Source organism: Helianthus annuus, chromosome 7 (assembly GCF_002127325.2).
Source record: "Helianthus annuus cultivar XRQ/B chromosome 7, HanXRQr2.0-SUNRISE, whole genome shotgun sequence".
Taxonomy (NCBI): Eukaryota; Viridiplantae; Streptophyta; class Magnoliopsida; order Asterales; family Asteraceae; genus Helianthus; species Helianthus annuus.
The window spans coordinates 83,877,666-83,899,762 of record NC_035439.2 but is presented as its reverse complement, the minus strand read 5'-3'; the positions used below and the strand labels follow the sequence as shown (position 1 = coordinate 83,899,762).

At 35.7% G+C, this 22,097-nt stretch overlaps 1 long non-coding RNA gene across 1 annotated transcript; it reads left to right on the top strand.

Moving 5' to 3' along the window:
- The first annotated feature begins 18,465 nt into the window (after nucleotides 1–18,465).
- Nucleotides 18,466–21,319, top strand: LOC110903504. Its single transcript, XR_002572008.2, has 4 exons — nucleotides 18,466–18,590; nucleotides 19,532–19,619; nucleotides 20,972–21,061; nucleotides 21,220–21,319. It is a non-coding gene; the product is annotated as an uncharacterized LOC110903504 (long non-coding RNA).
- The last annotated feature ends 778 nt before the right edge of the window (nucleotides 21,320–22,097 follow it).

Below are 22,097 nucleotides of genomic sequence, written 5' to 3'. Positions count from 1 at the left end.
AGTTGTACGCAAAATTTTCTAAATGTGACTTTTGGATACGGGAGGTACATTTTCTGGGGCATATAGTCAATGAGGTGGGCATACATGTGGATCCTGCCAAGATTGACGCCATTAGAAATTGGGCGGCACCAAAGAACCCTTCGGAGGTGCGGCAATTTCTCGGTTTAGCAGGGTACTATCGCCGTTTCATTCAAAACTTCTCAAAGATTGCACAGCCACTCACCTCGTTAACACAGAAGAAAGTAGTTTACTCTTGGGGGACGAAGCAGGAGGATGCTTTCCAGCTTTTGAAACAAAGGTTATGCAGCGCACCAATCTTATCTCTACCGGATGGCACTGAGGATTTTGTAGTTTATTGTGATGCTTCGATTCAGGGTCTCGGTTGCGTGTTGATGCAACGCGAGAAGGTGATAGCTTACGCTTCTCGACAGTTGAAGGTTCACGAGAAGAACTATACGACACATGACTTGGAGTTAGGAGCAGTGGTGTTTGCACTGAAGATTTGGAGGCACTATTTATACGGTACGAAGTGCGTTATCTATACCGACCACAAGAGCCTTCAGCATATCTTTGACCAGAAAGAATTGAATATGCGTCAGCGTCGTTGGGTGGAGTTGTTCAATGATTACGAGTGTGCCATCAAATACCACCCAGGTAAAGCTAACGTTGTGGCGGACGCACTTAGCCGCAAAGAAACGAAGCCTAAACGTGTTCGCGCATTACAACTCACTATTCATTCCAACCTTCCTGATAAGATTCGTACGGCCCAGACTGAGGCATTGAAGGAAGAGAACATTAAAGCTGAGGGTTTACGCGGTATGGAAAAACAGCTTGAACAGAGATCTGATGGCATCTACTACATCATGGGAAGAGTATGGGTTCCTCTGTTTGGTGATCTTAGAGAACTTGTGATGGATGAAGCACACAAGTCACGATATTCTATCCACCCGGGATCGGACAAGATGTATCACGATCTTAAGGTTATGTATTGGTGGCCGAATATGAAAGCCCTCATCGCCACATACGTGAGTAAATGCTTAACTTGTGCTAGAGTTAAAGCGGAACATCAGAAGCCTTCGGGTCTACTGCAGCAGCCAGAAATACCCAAATGGAAGTGGGAACAGATCGCTATGGATTTCGTTACTGGATTACCGAGGACTCAGGCTGGAAACGACACTATATGGGTGATTGTTGATCGACTCACGAAATCGGCACATTTTCTAGCAATCAAGGAAACAGATAAGTTTTCGCAGCTTGCAGCAGTGTATCTTAAGGAGGTAGTTCCTCGGCACGGAGTGCCAACTTCTATCATCTCAGATCGAGATCCGCGTTTCACTTCTGAATTATGGCAGTCTATGCACAAATTGTTCGGTTCGAAACTCGATATGAGCACCGCTTACCACCCACAGACGGATGGTCAGAGTGAGCGCACTATTCAGACACTTGAAGACATGCTGCGGGCATGTGTGATCGATTTTGGGAAGGGATGGGAAAGACACTTGCCGTTAATAGAGTTCTCCTACAACAACAGCTACCACACAAGTATTCAGGCAGCTCCGTTCGAAGCATTGTATGGGCGGAAATGTCGTTCCCCTCTCTGTTGGGCAGAAGTAGGTGACAGTCAACTCACAGGTCCTGAACTCATTCTGGAAACTTCACAAAATATAGCTCGGATAAGGGATCGTATGGCAGCAGCACGTGATCGCCAGAAAAGTTATGCTAACAAGCGTAGAAAGCCTTTGGAGTTCGAAGTTAATGATCGGGTCATGTTGAAAATTTCACCGTGGAAGGGCGTTGTACGCTTCGGGAAGCGTGGCAAGCTTAATCCACGTTACATTGGGCCATTCAAAATTATTGAGCGGATCGGTAAAGTCGCTTACAGACTCGAGTTACCTGCGGAATTAGGCAATGTTCACGATGTGTTTCACGTTTCTCAACTAAAGAAGTGTCTGGTCGATGAGACTCTAGTTGTGCCATTTCAAGAGCTCAAGTTGGATGACAAGCTGCAGTTTGTTGAAGAGCCTATCGAAATCATGGATCGGGAGGTCAAGGTGCGTAAACACAGTCGAATACCGATTGTTAGGATCCGATGGAATTCAAGACGTGGACCAGAGTTCACGTGGGAACGCGAGGATCAGAGGAAACTAAAGTACCCTCACCTCTTTCCCAAAGACAAAGCAGAGTCAAGCAAAACTAGTGAATCTCGGGACGAGATTCCCCTTCAAGTTGGGGAGGATGTCACACCTGAGCACAATCCGTAATGATCTTGATTCCTCGTTTCATTTCTCCGTGTTTACTTGGTAAATTTCGGGACGAAATTTCTTTCAAGTTGGAGATGATGTGACAACCCGAAACTCCAAGGTTAGTTTGGTAACCTTGATTCCTCGTTAATTCTTTGTATTTCATGTTAATTGCGATTCATGGTCCTTTATGTTACTTGCTAGGGTAAAACTGTTGAGTGTAAACGTGACCTTGCGCTACACACACATATACTCTTATTACCTTTTTGTGTTTGGTCCACACTTGTGTTGAAACCAATTCACACAAGTCGTACAAGCCAAACCATCACTTGGGTTATTAAGCCAATCATGAATATTAGAAGCCCATTTAAGTTATAAATTGGCACATGTGGGTTCGACCCACGTTATGTCGATTTGTAATAAAAGAGGGGGGGGGGGGGGGCGTGCATATATATCTTGATCAAACCCTACCTCTTCCTTAAGTTCGTGCGGCAACAGTAGCAGATCCCCTTTTCGAGTATATCAGTTGGTCGATTAACACTTGTGGGTTAGTATCTTTATTGATGCTTGTGTTTATGTGTTGCATGATTAATTCACATGAAATAGAAATCACATGTTAGTGGCTGATATTGGGTTGTGTGTAAACATATTATATGCATAATACTTGACATTGATGACAATCGGTTGTGTGTAGGCATGATTGATAGGCTACATAGGATTAATAGACTACATGAAATTAATGATGATCCATGTGCTACCAAACTCAAATCAGGAAGACACCTAATGAAGTTGTCAGTAGGCATGTTATATGCATGATTGATGAATTGCATGATCATTGAAGTAGTAATAATATATCATGTTAAAATTATTGTTAACTACTAGTGGATGGCTGCATTATTTTTATATAATCTGGATATTTAAGAATTGTTATTAATATTGGATATTAATGTGGGGAATGCCATGATACGAACCGGATGTGTTGTCATGTGAAAATTTGATTATGTACATGTATAACTAGCCGCTGAATAGAAGCATGGTTCGGGTAAAGTATGAACCGAAAATACGGACGGTTATACTAGGACTCAAGCTTGATGATAGGGCCGGTTGGTAAACTGTTTTAGGTAGTGAAGTTAATTATTGTATGATTTTGATATGTTGATAAAGGGTTGCCGTGCAAAAACTGAATTGATAACATGTAAGTTGTGAATTGAGTTCAAGGTAAAACCCAATGGATGGGTTGAGTTGTGATATGGGCCGCATAGTCAATGAGTACACAGTATGTTGTTATGGATTAATATGGGGCCGAATCATATACAACTGTTGGGCCGGATAAAACTGCCAAGGCAGTGGGCCGCATAGGATAGAATTTGGGCCGGACTTTGTATGAAAATCTGTTAGATATTGGGTTATATGCGCATGTTCTAATCTTGGGTCATACACCTACTAGTCGCTTTTGTAGGCATGTACATGGTGTATTTTTACGAAACATAACAGTGTATTGCAAGTCGTGATGATTATATGCGCGTCAGTTATGATGTAATCTATTAGCGGGCTGTGCACGTTTATAATTAGACTTGAAATGTATGATAAGTAGATCATGTGTGTGTGTGTATGACGGGTTTGGATAATTATCTACTAGCGCTTGTTGTTTGCTATAGTCGGGTGAATAAACTGGTATGATTCAAAAGTAAATGGGTGTGCTACGTGAACTATGAACTGTACATGCTTGATGTGAACCCCGAATACGCTAAATGGTTGTATACTAAGTGCATGAAAAACTAACTGTTACCTGTACTCCTTTTAGGACGTGATTGTTCAATTTCTAATCAAGTAGATAACCTTACCGAGCAAACCTAAGGTGAGTTCACTACATTCGAGCATGTGTCCCAGTGGTTGGGGACAGTCAGGGGGTATCCCGTGGGGGGATAAGTCTTTGGGTAAAAACGGGTATATTGGTTAATATTCTCACCTATCATCTTTTGTAAGTCCCTCATCGGGTATTAGTTAGTAGCGCTACTTAGGTTTGGCACCCTCACCCCGTGCCTGTAGAGGACGGAGGTGAACTAATGACCCAGTCTGGCCCAGTACTAGATAGGAGTACGTGGGAAGGGCAGTCGTGTATTTCAGGAGCCGTCATTGTTCGGAAATGAGATATTAACAATATTACTTGCATTGGTTATTGAACTGTTTTACATACAACGGGTAACAAACATTTTCTAAAACTGTGAACTCGCCAGCTTTGTCTGATACGTGTGTTACATGCTCGCAGGTCCATAGGTACTTGGAACGCAGGAACTTGCTGGCTGGAGGGCGAGAGTGGTCATGGTTACATTAATAAACATATTTATCAGACATTTATTCATTGTGGTTGTTTGGATAGTATTTACAGTATGATACATTAACGCTTCCGCTGAACTTATGGTTTTTGAACAACTTATGTTTGGGATTTCAGTATTATTAAGTAATGGAATTTTATTTCAAACTTGTGATTCAATGTAATTGGTGGCTCATTACTAGTCGTCACACGCCTAACAGGGATACTCCCTAGGTGGTAATTTGGGGGTGTGACATAACAACCCTCCTAAAACACACCTGACACCCCATACGTGAAAACGGGCCTCAAACATATTAAATATTATTAAAAATAATTAAAAACTGAAAATATTAAGTTGAGTCGGGCCGCGTAAAGGACCCTTAAGCCTTACGCGGGCCGCGTGAGCTTAAAACATGGCGCAGCCTGGAGCGGCCACGTGGCCCAACATCTGGCGGACCTACCTGATGACCCAGCTAAGCTACGCTGTTGACCGGAGTCAACGCGGGCCGCGTAATCCCTTCACTTGTATTACGCGGGCCGCGAGAGGACCAAATTTAGGCCCTATATAAGAAAGCCTCGGGATTTCATTTCCGTCGTTCATTTCTTTCTCTCTTAAGCGAATTTCTGAGTAGTAGAGATAATCTACGGGTATTATACCCCCTAATTAGCAAAGCTCTGCCTCGTTGTAAGTATCATAACCCCTGGATACGTATTAGATACGCTGCCCGATTGATCTAGGGTTCCGTAATAGCCGTCGTGGTTCTGCCCGACGTAGTCGTTGGAATGCCGTCTCGGGGAGGGTATTACTAATGTTAAAATGGGTTATTATACTCACATGTGTGCATTGTTTATTTAATTACATTATAACCAGGAAGTCACAAAGGAAAGCCCTATAATAGCAATGTGAGTTGATCCACCTTTTGTAAACTTTTTGTTAAATGTTTTTACAAAACCTCACTTAATTAAATACATACAAAGCAGTTATTGAGTATTTGTAAAGAATACAATTATCGTGGGTATGTTGGGGTTTTGTATACAAAATTGGTTACTGGCGTGGTAACATCCCATAAGTTGAGTATGACCGTACCACTGATGTTAATTGTGATGTCTTGGAAACAAATGTAATTGCGGATGTGCCCTCAATAGTGCAGATTGATTTTACTTAAACTTGATTAAACTGGGATTCACTCACCAGTATTTCCTGCTGATAAAATGTTTTAAACACGTGTTTCAGGTAACTTAGTGTGAAGCCAATAAAAGGCAGCTGGAGAGCACTGAAGGCTTGGAAAAGTGGCTATAAAGTTACCTAAAATAAAATAGATGTTTTTATTAAATAAAATAGGATTTATTCCTATGAAAATGTGTTTACTGCAAACTTGGGTTTTATCCCATGTGTTTAATACTATGAAAATATGGTGGTTTTACTCTGATAAAATATTTCCTAACTACGGTCCTGATGAAAAAAAATTCCGCTGCCAAATTAGACAATACCAGATACCACCAATACTGGCTCACGGCCGCCCGTTCCTGTGTTTGTATAAGGGATCGGGGGTTGTGACAGAAGGTGGTATTAGAGCTATGCCACTGGTTCAAGCCAAAGAAGTGCTTTGCTGACACTTAAGTTTTAAATTCTGTGTTAGGAAATAACTTATGTGATTATGTGTTTTATATTATTTGACTATTTGTTAGTCTACAGTATGGGTAAGCAAAGAATTTCGGACATCTATCGTCAATTAGATAGTTCACCAAAAGATAAGGGAACCTCATTTCAACCAAATCCCTTAGAATACTCAGCAGATACTAAGGAAGGAATATTTATTCATAAGGCACAGTCTAAGAAATCATTTACCATTAAGAAGAGAAGTAGAATTATTAGAAAAAGTCAAGAGAAAATAAACAAAATAAAGAAGTCACAACCAAAGGAAGTGATAATTAATAAGGAAATAAATACACAAACTCAGGAAACAAGAAATAAACTACCATGGGAAGATGAATTAGATGAACAATGGGTAAATCTCCATATGTTAGCCACTACAGCAGTAAATGCTAACTTATATTAAATATTTGAATCGCCAAACTAGTACCAGCACCCATGCCACCTATGAGCCAGAAATTTTAAAGAAACTTTGCCCATTAAATAAACAACCTAGTAGAGGAAAGAGATAGAATAAACCTTACATAAAGAGATGTTTGAGCATAATACTCTTATAACCTAGATAGACTAAAATAAATTATGGATGCATAATCACTAGTATATTTTGAATTCCAGTTGTAGTTTGTAATAGATACATATATATATATATATATATGGAGAAGATCATGCGAGAACCACCTCTTATTGTGAGAACCGCGAGAACCAATGTGAACACACCAAAAATGCCTAAAAATAGCTAAAAATCACACAAATTTTTTTTTTTGAATTTTTTAATATCTTTTATAAAAAAATCGCTACTTTTCGAAGCAAAAAAGAAAAAAAAAAATTTTAAATTTTTTTTTAGCTTCTAAAAGTAGCGATTGTAACATAAAAAATATTAAAAAATTCAAAAAAAAATTTTTAGATTTTTTTTTAGATTTTTTTAGATTTTTTAAGGTTTTTTGAGGGTTTAGTTTTTAGCATTTTAGCTTGGGGGGGGGGGGAAGGGTGGGGTGGGGGTTTAGGTTTTTTTTTTTGGGGGGGGGGGGGGGTGGGGGAGGGGGGTTTAGGTTTTTTTTGTTGGGGGGGGGGATAGGTTTTTTTTAGCATTTAGCTTGGGAGGGGGTTTAGTTTTTTTTTTTTTTTTTTGGGGGAGGGGGGGGGGTTAGGTTTTTTTTAGGTTTTTTTTAGCTATTTTAGGTTGTGTTCACATTGGTTCTCAAGGTTCTCACAATAAGGGTGGTTCTCGCATGAGCCCCTCCCTATATATATATATATATATATATATATATATATATATATATATATATATATATATATATATATATATATATATATATATATATATATATATATATATATATATATATATATATATATATATTCTGGAAATCGGAGTTGATCAGTTAAAATAATTACACGATTTATTAATATATGTTTTAATATGTGTGACATATAAAATATACAAATCATTTGTATACCTATAAAAATGTATTTAAATACATTCAATTGTTAAAATCATAAAGTTATATATATACTAATAATGCACTTTAAGTAGTTATTATACAACACTGGGTTTATGTATATATACGTATACAAATATTTAGTCTATATGGATTTTAATATTATGAATTTTAAGGGTATCTAAATGTAATATATTTTAACTGCATTAATTTAAACTTTTCTATACATTTAGTATTATAAGTAATGTCAATTTTTTTAGTAATTAATTTTGCCGCATGAATGAAATGATTTAAATTTATATACTAGTAATATATATGTGTATATAATGTAAATATATATTATGATACATATAAAATTTATACATTTAAAACTATAAATAAAGGGTATGATCAAAAGGATCATTATATATATCATGATAATCATATATAAATAATCAGGTTTTCATTCTCTATCATTTAGAATATTATATTTAAAAAGAAAGTAATAAAAATTTTATGATGTATAATAAAAGGAGAAAAAAGATGGGTTTGATGGTTTAAACAATCAATACATATAAAAGAAATTAGATAATTAAATTTTAGAAATAAAGATATTGCAACAGTGAAAACATCTTTTCTTATCCTACTTAAATCAATAATTCAGTATCTATTTATTTATTTTACCTGGCACGTTAAAATGTTCCTAAACATTCACTTTTCAAACTAGAATTTAATAGATGCCCCACATAAAAATAGTTGAAACAAATATGTGTTTAGTACGTTTGTCCTTTGTATAACTTTATAAAAAAAAATCAGATTACAATTTTAATATTGTAATATCTTTAAATAAATTACTATTACTATTGTATGGGATATACATACATATTCTAGTACATGTATATTACTGAAATATATTTTGAATCAATTTAGAAATGTCAAACTTACTTACCATAAGTACTTCTTGGAATAAATAAACATACAATTAAATAAGTCGCAATGTTCGCCGTTTTTAATCAATCTATTTTTATGATTATACCCAAATGTTTATACTAGAAATTTTCTGTGATAATTAATACCACCTACTCAAATAATATTATAATATACATCAAACTAAGTTAGTTATTAATAAAGCAATCATGTTTATGATTCTCTTTTGGAACCAATCATTTACTTTGGTTTAAAATACATATTGAAATATATGGTATAAAACTTTAAACCTTCGTGATTTTAATAATATTATTTCAAAATAGTTTATAAAACCAAAGCTATTAAATTAACCAAAAGGATTTTAAGAATAAAATTTAAAAGATTGCTTTAGTGGATTAAGCCAAAGCAAGTTTTGAAACTCAGGTGTACCACATTACCACTTCATTTTATCCCTTATGGTTTGTAACCAGTTGACCATAAGAATTCATACTTTCATAATTTTATGAAATAACTGATGTTGGGATTACTTGAAAAAGATTTCTATTAAAATACTTAGCAATAAAATAAATGATTAAATGAATATGATGGGTAGTCATGATTAAATAAAATCATTTAAATTTTTTGAGATTTGAGTTGGTTGGACTACGTAGAAAGGCCTAACTAAACGCTAAAAGCATTTTTACAAATATTTAATATTAAGGTATGTTTAGAATAGGTCTTATGCCTGGAAATAATTAATATAAGATTATAAGATTAACCAGTCATATTAATTATAGGATTGGGTATCCTAAATTATAAAGAAAAGTATTCAAGTCAGTTAGCTGATGTATAATAGTTAGGCTACTGGGTATGGTGACGATGGGGACGTGGCGTCGCCGGGCTGAGGACGCTGCCATACCGTGCAGCCTTAAATAATACAATATTAGTAAATGAGTTGAGTTGATAAATTGAATGTTAAACTTACCTTAAGTAGTTTCGAAGTTCTCATACTTTAAAAATATTATGAAATTGAATTGTGATTGGTTAAACTTAATACTAAAAGAATAACAATAATAAAGATGGAGATTCTCATAAAATAACTGTAGTAATAATATCAGTGATATAACCGTGACACAAATAAATTTTATAAAGTCGGTTACGTAAATCTATACAAGATCTATCTAGCTAAATACTTGAAAAATAAATCTCGAATATATACGAAGTAAAGTATTAATCTTAACATATTTTGAATATAAAATAGACATACTTTGATAGTATGGGATGAAGTAAGCTACAGAGGGCAAAATCATAAATTAATGTTATGTACTATATCTCATATATATATCCGCTATATTATTATAACTAAAGTTTTCAATTACAGAAAGTAATTTATGTATAATATATATATCTCTTGGTAACCCATAAATGCAATGTCATGGGTCACATATGCATATATACTTCTAAATAATGTCTCTCAATCTTAAACGTATATTATAATGGATTCTTATAAAGGAAAATGTAGGAATGTGATAATTGGAATAAATATATAGATGGTTAATTGAGGAGAAATTATTAAGGTAATATAAATAGTGAGCCTGGTATAGTTTAACCCATTAAAAATGAAATTGTTCTTATGAGTCCAGAAAATTTATATTTTGAGTAATTTATTTCCCTAAACTTTTAATTCCAAAATATTATATTTGATATACTACTTTTATAAAAGGATAAAATAAAGTCATGGAAATAAGCTTGATGATTGGTATCATCGGATGTATAGTTATTATTTTATATATGTGTGTATATATTCCGTAAGTTTAATATTAACTAGAGATTTGAAATTTTATACACATATATGCATATACCCAATGGAATTTATTGATGGTATACCCAATATAATATCTTCTGTAAGATAAACATAAGAGAGAATATCATTGGTGATTCATATGAAAACATGAAGTCATTATAAACCATGAAACCTACTATATTTTAAAATGCCATCTGTCTCAACAAAATTTATTGTGACGGAATCTAATAAAGTTAACTGTAAGTATACTTATTACATTGAACCAAACCATAGAGTCAATGGAGACAACGATATTTTGTCAAAACTCCATTTTTCCAAGCAAAAGAAAGCCACAACCATAATAATATCTATGCTTAAATGAAAGAGTTAGGATATTGATATTCACTGGTAACAACCAGGATAGTATTTAGACTTGAATCTAAGAAAAATGCCTTAGTATAAAGCTTTGAGATAAGCCAATTACTTGCGTAGATAAAGTGTGATGGTTATTTGTATCCCGTGAGGATGATGACTAGAACAGTGCCTGTATGATAAATAAGCAATAACACTTGGCCACTGTTATTTCTTGTTTATTAATACTACTCGGTTCTAGAGTATGAACCATCATGAGAATACTAATTTCCTTGTTTCTTGATACAAGTCATAATAAATGATGTCCTTTTAAAATCATGATTTGAGAAAAATTCTATTTAAGGGAAATACAATGATAATTACCTCTCCGGCAAGACTGGTAGACTCTCCAGCTTGTCCGGGTAAGATGGGGTACCTCTCCGGCAAGACCGGGTGAGATGAGGTATATGTTATGTTAATGGAATTCCCTAAATAGTACCAAGACTGGATGTCTAACCTGTTTTTGGAAATATGAATCTGTGAAATACATTGACCTGATGAATGGTGTGTATATTACAGTATGTGAAATATATGAGTATATAGATATGTATATCTATGAGGAAATCCAAAGACCATATTGATTGACAATTAGGGATAAATCACGAACAAGTGTGTCAATGACAATTTTAGACTTATTTATTAGGAATCTCTCGTATACGTCTCTAAGTCCGACATCAAACATTATTTCGTTTGATCATCCGTCTCAAAATTTGTGCGACAAGATGAACGACAAGAACTTTTTAAGTTGGGACGCCATCAAAAGTATAAGAATTTCCTTTCCAATTATTAACGCATTAGGAAACCTGTAACTAAAAGCTGTGTTAAAATACAAAACATAAGAATCTTATAGAGAATAGTTCTGGTCAAAGTATGGTGAAATTCAAAATAAAGACCAGAATATACCTAGAAACTAAACTAACTAAATATTCATCCATATTTCAGGGAATCTCGAGGATGAGATTTAAAACAAGGTGGGGAGGATGTAACATTCCCAAAATTTTTATTTATATAAAATATATAGAAATTATGTTGTTAAAAGGATGCATCATGGGTAAGTTGACCAATGGATATATGAGGTATTTTGGGCAAGCGTAGGAACCATTTAATAATTAAATTATAAAAATACATTATATTTGAACCTACTCCGTTTTCAATGAAACTTGGTCCAAAATATAGATAAAATTATTCTTGTTCTAATAGCATATTCATTATTTTATAAAACGTCATATTTTAGAAGTTATACACGCTAAATAAGTGAAACAGTTGAATTAATTATAATAATAATAATATATTAATAAAATCTAAACCTACCTTTGAAATTCAGTTTGAATTTCATGCCTACGTTTACATGTGTATAATTTTAAGGAGGAATCAAAATTTGCATTATGAATTAAATGAGGTACGTGTCCTACTAAAATAAAAAAATAGAATTTTAATTAATGCATTGTGTACGTGTATGAGAAGTTATTATGCATGAGGTGTACGTAACTTACTCTTCAAGTTATTGTGCATGAGGTGTACGTAACTTACTCTTCAAGGTTGTTGGATACTATAAATAGAGGTAGGCTTCAAACAACAAAAATTGCTCATTCTTTTTCCTTCTGTCCACCTTTGTTTCGCCAACTTCCCCTCACATTCTAAATTGTTCTATATTTTTATTACCATTTATTTATCATAAAACACTGCCCCGTTTTAAGTATTGTAGCCCCTGTGTAACACCCCAAAATCGAATTATTAATTTGCTAGTTTGTTATCATGTTTAACAAAATGAGGTATAATAACTAGGTTAGTAAACCTAGTTAAATGTCTAGCAAATTAAGTAAAGGAATAAAACTTGTGGCAACTATGATGGGTAATAAACTTGAGGGACTAGGATTGCCAAATTTGAAAATGAATTTAATTAAAACAAAAATCTCATACACACAAGGTGTGTGTGTGCGTGAGAACGAGCAGGAGCAAGGGGGAAACCCTTCTCCTTCAACTACTTACAAGAACTCAAGAATTGAACCTGATTTTGGGGAGAAATCGGATGCATGAGCTTATATTCCTAATCATCTAGACAAGATGAACATGTGGTAAGTTGAAATTTGTGAATTTTTGATCTTACATGAAGTGGGTTATTGATTAATCCACGAATTGGTATGAAATTAAGCATGATTATGTGTTAGAATCGCTAAATAAAACGTGTATTATGTATGATTTCGGTTAATTTGATGATTAAAGAAGAAACCCACAACCTTGAATGAAGGTAGCGACATGGGTGTTCTACCCATGTCCAATCCTTGTTTAATGTATTTGTTACTAGCTTGAAATGGGTTTGGTGATATTAGTTTAGGGTTAATTGTATGAATGGAATGTGATTTTGAACACTCTCTTGGTGATCGGGAATTTGGAAGCTAATGACTATGCTTGAACTAGTTGTAAACTATGCATAGTAGGTTGTACGCACACCAAGTGCTTGATAAAATGACTAGGTGAAGCTAGAAAGTGAAATTGTATGCAAGTTGTGAGTTTACATGTATAGAAAGCGATTGTGATAAAAGTAGTAGTTTACTAACTTGGAAAAAAAATATGCTTTAGATGATACTCGTATATGAATTCGGGTTGAAAGTATATGTCGGTCAAACTTATGCATTAGGAGCTTGTACATTGTGTTTGAACGGGTGAGGTTACTATGTTGTCTACTAATCCTTTAATTACTGTTAAAAGTGAACATACACTAAATGTATATAGTGTATGACTTCACTAACAAAGGATGATATTAGGATTATGCTAAGTTAATTCTTATAAGATATGGTTGTCGAATGTAGAGTTATGAAAGTATAAGTAAGTGAGCATTGATTATGTGTTATGTGTGATAGTGAATTTGGATTTCGAAGATATTAAATATTATGGTTGACAAATCATGTCGTATGCATGTTAGTAAAAAGAATCGATGTTGATAAGAATAAGTAAATATGTGTTAATTTGAATGAGCATGAATACTAACATGATTTTGGCATGGCGACATGAAAGAATTGGAATCACACGAGCATGGGCCAAGCATGGAAGGTTAACGAGTCAAGATGAGGCAAGGAAGCGGTTACGAACACGGATGCACAAGGTAAGTAATTTCTATAATTACTTCTTAGTTGTTTATGTAAAGTTATGTGCAAACTAATTAGTATGGTAATTGAGGTCAAAAAGAAATGAAATTGTATGATAGCAATGAACCATTAAACGGATCTTAGCTTTGATCCGAGTGAGGTATGTGTGATTAAAAATTGTAGCTAAGTAGTAGAATTGGTTACTTGGGCAAGGAAGTCCTTTGTTGTTAAGGATAGGGCTAAATTGACAAAAACGCCCTTGATGGGTATTTCGGCCAAATGACCTTAAAAGTCATTTGGAAACGAACTATTTGATTAGAGTAATGTCTTGGTCAAATATAAAAGCGAAGTATAGAGTTTTGTATGTCATAGACCATTTAATGCGCAAATACCCATAACGGGTCAAAATAAGCCTTTGAGCGAAAATGGGTTAAGAGGATGCAAGGCAACCGGGAATTTAACTTTTCATGATAGTCGAAAGTAGAATGATTAAGTTCATATGGCATTGGGGTCAAATAATCAGATTATGTTGGTAAAAAGCACGAACGGGTCAAATAGTTAGAAAATAGTAATAAGTCGAATGCATGTAAGTTAATAATTTCCTTAGTCCGGAGGTAGGATTTTAAGTCCATATGGTAGAATGTGAATTTACAAGCATGTGGGAAGAAACGGGAGGTTAAACGGGTAAACGGTTCAAAAGTTACGCAAGTTTTAGCGTTTTCGGACATCGAAATGGATCTGCAGCGAAATGGCTCATGGTCGTGCGATTTCGAGCAAATCATTGCACTAGCTTGTGCACTGCCAGTGCCCCCAACGTCGTAGGAACTGCACGGTCGTGCGGTTGGACGCATGGCCGTGCATCAGCTGCCAGTTCAGTATAATGTGCAGAATTCGTACAAAACAGTCCTGTAACCAAAAAGGAGTCTCGAATCGTATTCTAAACTTATTATAGAATGTTTATGGGATACGATGAGCGTGTATGCAATTATATATGGAGCGAAATAAGTAGAAAGGCATAGGTAAATATAGGTAGAGATTTACCTACATGATTAGTAAAAGAGAACCCTTGGGCAACGCGTCAAACGCGTCTAGAAACGTATGTATGTGAGTAGGTAAGTGTGTATGTAGGCATGTATGTAGGTATGCACGTATGTAGGTACGCACATATGTATGTTGGTACGCAAGTATGTGGGTAGTTATGTGTGAACGTTTGCGTATATATATATGCATGTATTCAATGAAATTGAGTACTGACGATAATAATAGCGTGCCTTGTGAACGAAGTGTAACGCAGGTACAACGAGGAAGTCTCACTACGGAATGTATAATCAGATAGAAAGCTGGGATGTGACGAGATAATGAAATGAATAGTCAGTAAGGAGGAATCTTATTTATGCTTATAATATGTACTAATGTTACGTATGTATGTTGGTATGCTCATATGTATAGGTGTATGTACGCATGTAAAATGTATGTATGTATGCGTGAATCGATACGTTAGAGTTTTAGCGTTACTAATTTACGCGTTCAAGGTTGGTATGTAATGCAGGAATGAGTACATTGAATTCCAATGAAAATTCAAGCCGAATCCGGAACAATGGAATGCGAATGGATAGTTGAATGAACTAATGTCACATTATCGAATGTTATTCAATTTTTAATTATATGAGATTAATGTTATATGATGTTGTCGTAGACTAATGGTTAAGTTGTATGTGATGCCCACAGGTGCTACTCGGACTTCTCCTGCTACTAAGGATGTGAAGCGGACGTAGATCGAGTCAAGAGCAAGGATTGTACGGAAAGATTGGTCACATAGTTGAAGTATATAACGTCTAGAAGTCTGAATTTTTGTACGAACGTTGTGAATTCTTTTTATAGAACGTTTGACTTTTGAGAAATTGGAACCTTCATGTAAGTAATGTTGTTGATAAAGAAAGAAAATTTAAGGCTCTTTTTCCGCTGCGTCATTTTTAGGGTTAAACGTGTTAGGGCGTAACAAGTTGGTATCAGAGCCCTGGTTTGAGAGAATCAAGTAGAAGAAGGTAAATACTTGAACTCAAACCGGTGTGCTCTCGTGATCAAGAACCCGTACAATCCAAGACTCGATCAAGGCCTAAAGGCAAAAGCGAATGTAAGTGTATATTAGATTATGTATTCGAAGGAAACTAATAGTATGTTATGTGAAGGGTAAGCACAATTGTTTGGAAGGGATAATCCGTGAATGCGGGCTAGGACCGGCAACAAGGCAAGTAATAAGACGAATTGACCCCAGGTACGTAAACCTAACGTGCGGGCGTACGAATTGGTATAATTAAGCAAGTGAAAGAAAATTTTTAAACGAAATATAAGAACGACATGGTAAATAAGTTTTGAAAATGTTACACGTGCCGAAACTAAATTCTTCGGACATAAGGTGGCAATTACGCGAAGACACGAAACTAATACGTGGAATGTGTACCTGGCCAGTGCACAAGAAACGTATGACATTCGTGAGACCGTGATAATCGTTACAGGTATGTCCGATAGAAATTGGTAGCAGCTAGGCGTGTGGGTGAAATGGGTAGTAAGACTCTCGGGAGATTGAGAGTACTATGTAAGAGTGAAAGGTGTGAGTGATAAGAATGAAATGTTGAATCCATGAGAAAGTATGGATCGGCAATGTATGAAAACAATGTTTGAATCCGCAAGACGGATTCAAAGAATGAAAGATGTGAACGCAATTCTTGAATCCGCAAGACGGATTCAAGGAATGAAAGAAATGAATGCAATGCTTGAATCCGCGAAACGGATTCAAGGAATGAAAGATACGAATGATGCAAATCCCTTGCGGATTTGGTTATGATAGCGAATGCTATAATAAGCTATGCAAGTCGACCGGTTCAAGTTGAACAAGTCGAGTAAGGTTAAGGTACCATCCGTTTAGAATGGGTGGTCGTGAATGCAATAACGAATGTATGAAGTTCAATCCGTTATACGGATAGAACGAAAGATTTATGTTGAAAGCAATTAACCCGATGTGATCGGGTCGTAAGCGGTATGCTTGAATCTCATTATGAGAGTATATGCCATTACCCCTTTAATTGGGTAATCGAATGTGTAAAGGAAATAAAAGTATATGAGCAAATGGAACTAAAATGTTAGTATTGTAAGCAAAATAAGTATTGCGACTAACTTTTAAAACGGGAAGGCAAGTGTTTGCAAGAAAACACTGGAACACTGAAGCGATGAGATCGTAAGCATGTCTGAATTGAAAAGGAGTACAAACATGTACCTCGATACGTATGTATATATAAATAATAAGAATGACATATTAAGAAATGGCCATGTATTGACCCGTTATGAATAGGTCTAACACACTAATGTCTTAAGAAGGAATTGAGAAAGTATTGATATATAAATGAGGTGATGTGATAAACAACATGTCTGAATGAGATCGAATGAAATGTGTAAATCACAAATTTTATAATGAGATTGGCAGTAATCATGATGCAATAAAGCTACCTAGGATGGTGAAAGAATGCTCATGAATGGAAGCTCATGTTACCAGATGGACAAGATCAATCCTGTTAAGATACAGGTTCGTGAAGGAGCGAGTCAACTCGGCTTGTTACCCGTTGGCTCGCGCCAAATTAGCGAGGTTAGTAAATGGTTTAACTTGTGGATGTTAAATAGAAAGTTACATATTGAATAATACTTCTATGCGAACTGGTGGTACTGAATTGAGTGATCGTAACTGTGGAAATTCTGATAGAATACAAGAAACGACAAGTATCGATAAGAAATGTTAACCTTGATGCTCGGCTTGTTGGCCATGTTCATTTGAACAAGGCATTGTAGAAAAGATATGCATGGCATAATTAACAATAGTAACCATGGAAATGATGCTAGTCTTCATGATAAATACAGATAAGTAAGTTGAGAAGGGTGATTTTGGTGGTAATAAAAAGGTCTTTGAATGAATATAGTATGTGTATGATAATATATCGACCCCTCCTAAGAGCTTAAAGGTAATCAGAAGTAATGATAGTAATGGAATGTTTAGGATCGCTCATTGTGAACAAAATGAAAGATAGCATATGATGTATGAGTGGTAGAAAATAAATCGATTTATTTCGATTAGCAAATATATGAATGTAATATGCTTATATAGGAAGTTAGAAACAAGCCGCAGACTTAGGTTTGTACGATTAATAATGGTATACAATGGGAATGAATTCGACGAATGAAACGCTAGTGATGATATGTGCTAAGAGCTAGTGTTATAAAGTAAAAGACACCAATAAGAGCTCTGGAGCATAATCTAACATAAGTATTGTGAATGAACAGCTTGGAAAGGGTAAGAGTAGAATTGGTTTGATTTGAATGGGAAAGGTTTCGGGGACGAAACCTCATTTAAGGGGGGTAGACTTGTAACACCCCAAAATCGAATTATTAATTTGCTAGTTTGTTATCATGTTTAACAAAATGAGGTATAATAACTAGGTTAGTAAACCTAGTTAAATGTCTAGCAAATTAAGTAAAGGAATAAAACTTGTGGCAACTATGATGGGTAATAAACTTGAGGGACTAGGATTGCCAAATTTGAAAATGAATTTAATTAAAACAAAAATCTCATACACACAAGGTGTGTGTGTGCGTGAGAACGAGCAGGAGCAAGGGGGAAACCCTTCTCCTTCAACTACTTACAAGAACTCAAGAATTGAACCTGATTTTGGGGAGAAATCGGATGCATGAGCTTATATTCCTAATCATCTAGACAAGATGAACATGTGGTAAGTTGAAATTTGTGAATTTTTGATCTTACATGAAGTGGGTTATTGATTAATCCACGAATTGGTATGAAATTAAGCATGATTATGTGTTAGAATCGCTAAATAAAACGTGTATTATGTATGATTTCGGTTAATTTGATGATTAAAGAAGAAACCCACAACCTTGAATGAAGGTAGCGACATGGGTGTTCTACCCATGTCCAATCCTTGTTTAATGTATTTGTTACTAGCTTGAAATGGGTTTGGTGATATTAGTTTAGGGTTAATTGTATGAATGGAATGTGATTTTGAACACTCTCTTGGTGATCGGGAATTTGGAAGCTAATGACTATGCTTGAACTAGTTGTAAACTATGCATAGTAGGTTGTACGCACACCAAGTGCTTGATAAAATGACTAGGTGAAGCTAGAAAGTGAAATTGTATGCAAGTTGTGAGTTTACATGTATAGAAAGCGATTGTGATAAAAGTAGTAGTTTACTAACTTGGAAAAAAAAATATGCTTTAGATGATACTCGTATATGAATTCGGGTTGAAAGTATATGTCGGTCAAACTTATGCATTAGGAGCTTGTACATTGTGTTTGAACGGGTGAGGTTACTATGTTGTCTACTAATCCTTTAATTACGGTTAAAAGTGAACATACACTAAATGTATATAGTGTATGACTTCACTAACAAAGGATGATATTAGGATTATGCTAAGTTGATTCTTATAAGATATGGTTGTCGAATGTAGAGTTATGAAAGTATAAGTAAGTGAGCATTGATTATGTGTTATGTGTGATAGTGAATTTGGATTTCGAAGATATTAAATATTATGGTTGACAAATCATGTCGTATGCATGTTAGTAAAAAGAATCGATGTTGATAAGAATAAGTAAATATGTGTTAATTTGAATGAGCATGAATACTAACATGATTTTGGCATGGCGACATGAAAGAATTGGAATCACACGAGCATGGGCCAAGCATGGAAGGTTAACGGGTCAAGATGAGGCAAGGAAGCGGTTACGAACACGGATGCACAAGGTAAGTAATTTCTATAATTACTTCTTAGTTGTTTATGTAAAGTTATGTGCAAATTAATTAGTATGATAATTGAGGTCAAAAAGAAATGAAATTGTATGATAGCAATGAAGCATTAAACGGATCTTAGCTTTGATCCGAGTGAGGTATGTGTGATTAAAAATTGTAGCTAAGTAGTAGAATTGGTTACTTGGGCAAGGAAGTCCTTTGTTGTTAAGGATAGGGCTAAATTGACAAAAACGCCCTTGATGGGTATTTCGGCCAAATGACCTTAAAAGTCGTTTGGAAACGAACTATTTGATTAGAGTAATGTCTTGGTCAAATATAAAAGCGAAGTATAGAGTTTTGTATGTCATAGACCATTTAATGCGCAAATACCCATAACGGGTCAAAATAAGCCTTTGAGCGAAAATGGGTTAAGAGGATGCAAGGCAACCGGGAATTTAACTTTTCATGATAGTCGAAAGTAGAATGATTAAGTTCATATGGCATTGGGGTCAAATAATCAGATTATGTTGGTAAAAAGCACGAACGGGTCAAATAGTTAGAAAATAGTAATAAGTCGAATGCATGTAAGTTAAGAATTTCCTTAATCCGGAGGTAGGATTTTAAGTCCATATGGTAGAATGTGAATTTACAAGCATGTGGGAAGAAACGGGAGGTTAAACGGGTAAACGGTTCAAAAGTTACGCAAGTTTTAGCGTTTTCGGACATCGAAATGGATCTGCAGCGAAATGGCTCATGGTCATGCGCTTGGCCGCATGGTCGTGCGCTTGGCCGCATGGTCGTGCGATTTCGAGCAAATCATTGCACTAGCTTGTGCACTGCCAGTGCCCCCAACGTCGTAGGAACTGCACGGTCGTGCGGTTGGACGCATGGCCGTGCATCAGTTGCCACTGCACGGTCGTGCGGTTGGACGCATGGCCGTGCATCAGCTGCCAGTTCAGTATAATGTGCAGAATTCGTACAAAACAGTCCCGTAACCGAAAAGGAGTCTCGAATCGTATTCTAAACTTATTATAGAATGTTTATGGGATACGATGAGCGTGTATGCAATTATATATGGAGCGAAATAAGTAGAAAGGCATAGGTAAATATAGGTAGAGATTTACCTACATGATTAGTAAAAGAGAACCCTTGGGCAACGCGTCAAACGCGTCTAGAAACGTATGTATGTGAGTAGGTAAGTGTGTATGTAGGCATGTATGTAGGTATGCACATATGTAGGTACGCACATATGTATGTTGGTACGCAAGTATGTGGGTAGTTATGTGTGAACGTTTGCGTATATATATATGCATGTACTCAATGAAATTGAGTACTGACGATAATAATAGCGTGCCTTGTGAACGAAGTGTAACGCAGGTACAACGAGGAAGTCTCACCACGGAATGTATAATCAGATAGAAAGCTGGGATGTGACGAGATAATGAAATGAATAGTCAGTAAGGAGGAATCTTATTTATGCTTATAATATGTACTAATGTTACGTATGTATGTTGGTATGCTCATATGTATAGGTGTATGTACGCATGTAAAATGTATGTGTGTATGCGTGAATCGATACGTTAGAGTTTTAACGTTACTAATTTACGCGTTCAAGGTTGGTATGTAATGCAGGAATGAGTACATTGAATTCCAATGAAAATTCAAGCCGAATCCGGAACAAGGGAATGCGAAGGCATAGTTGAATGAACTAATGTCACATTATCGAATGTTATTCAATTTTTAATTATATGAGATTAATGTTATATGATGTTGTCGTAGACTAATGGTTAAGTTGTATGTGATGCCCACAGGTGCTACTCGGACTTCTCCTGCTACTAAGGATGTGAAGCGGACGTAGATCGAGTCAAGAGCAAGGATTGTACGGAAAGATCGGTCACATAGTTGAAGTATATAACGTCTAGAAGTCTGAATTTTTGTACGAACGTTGTGAATTCTTTTTATAGAACGTTTGACTTTTGAGAAATTGGAACCTTCATGTAAGTAATGTTGTTAATAAAGAAAGAAAATTTAAGGCTCTTTTTCCGCTGCGTCATTTTTAGGGTTAAACGTGTTAGGAAGTAACACCCTGATCACTGATACCCTGTCCGACTGACGTAGGGCCCCGTAACGTATGTCAAGGCTCTGTCTAAATTCGTTGAGGTTCTGTCTCGTGACGTAAGGATAAAGTGGAATTGGGTTACTATACTTAATGTGAGTGCACTATATATTTTATTAAACAACCCAGGAGTTATACCCAAAATATAACAACCCTCCTAAAACACCCCTGACACCCCATACGTGAAAACGGGCCTCAAACATATTAAATAGTATTAAAAATAATTAAAAACTGAAAATATTAAGTTGAGGCGGGCCGCGTAAAGGACCCTTAAGCCTTACGCGGGCCGCGTGAGCTTAAAACATGGCGCAGCCCGGAGCGGGCCGCGTAGGCCCTTCTCTTGTGTTACGCGGGCCGCGAGAGGACCAAATTCAGGC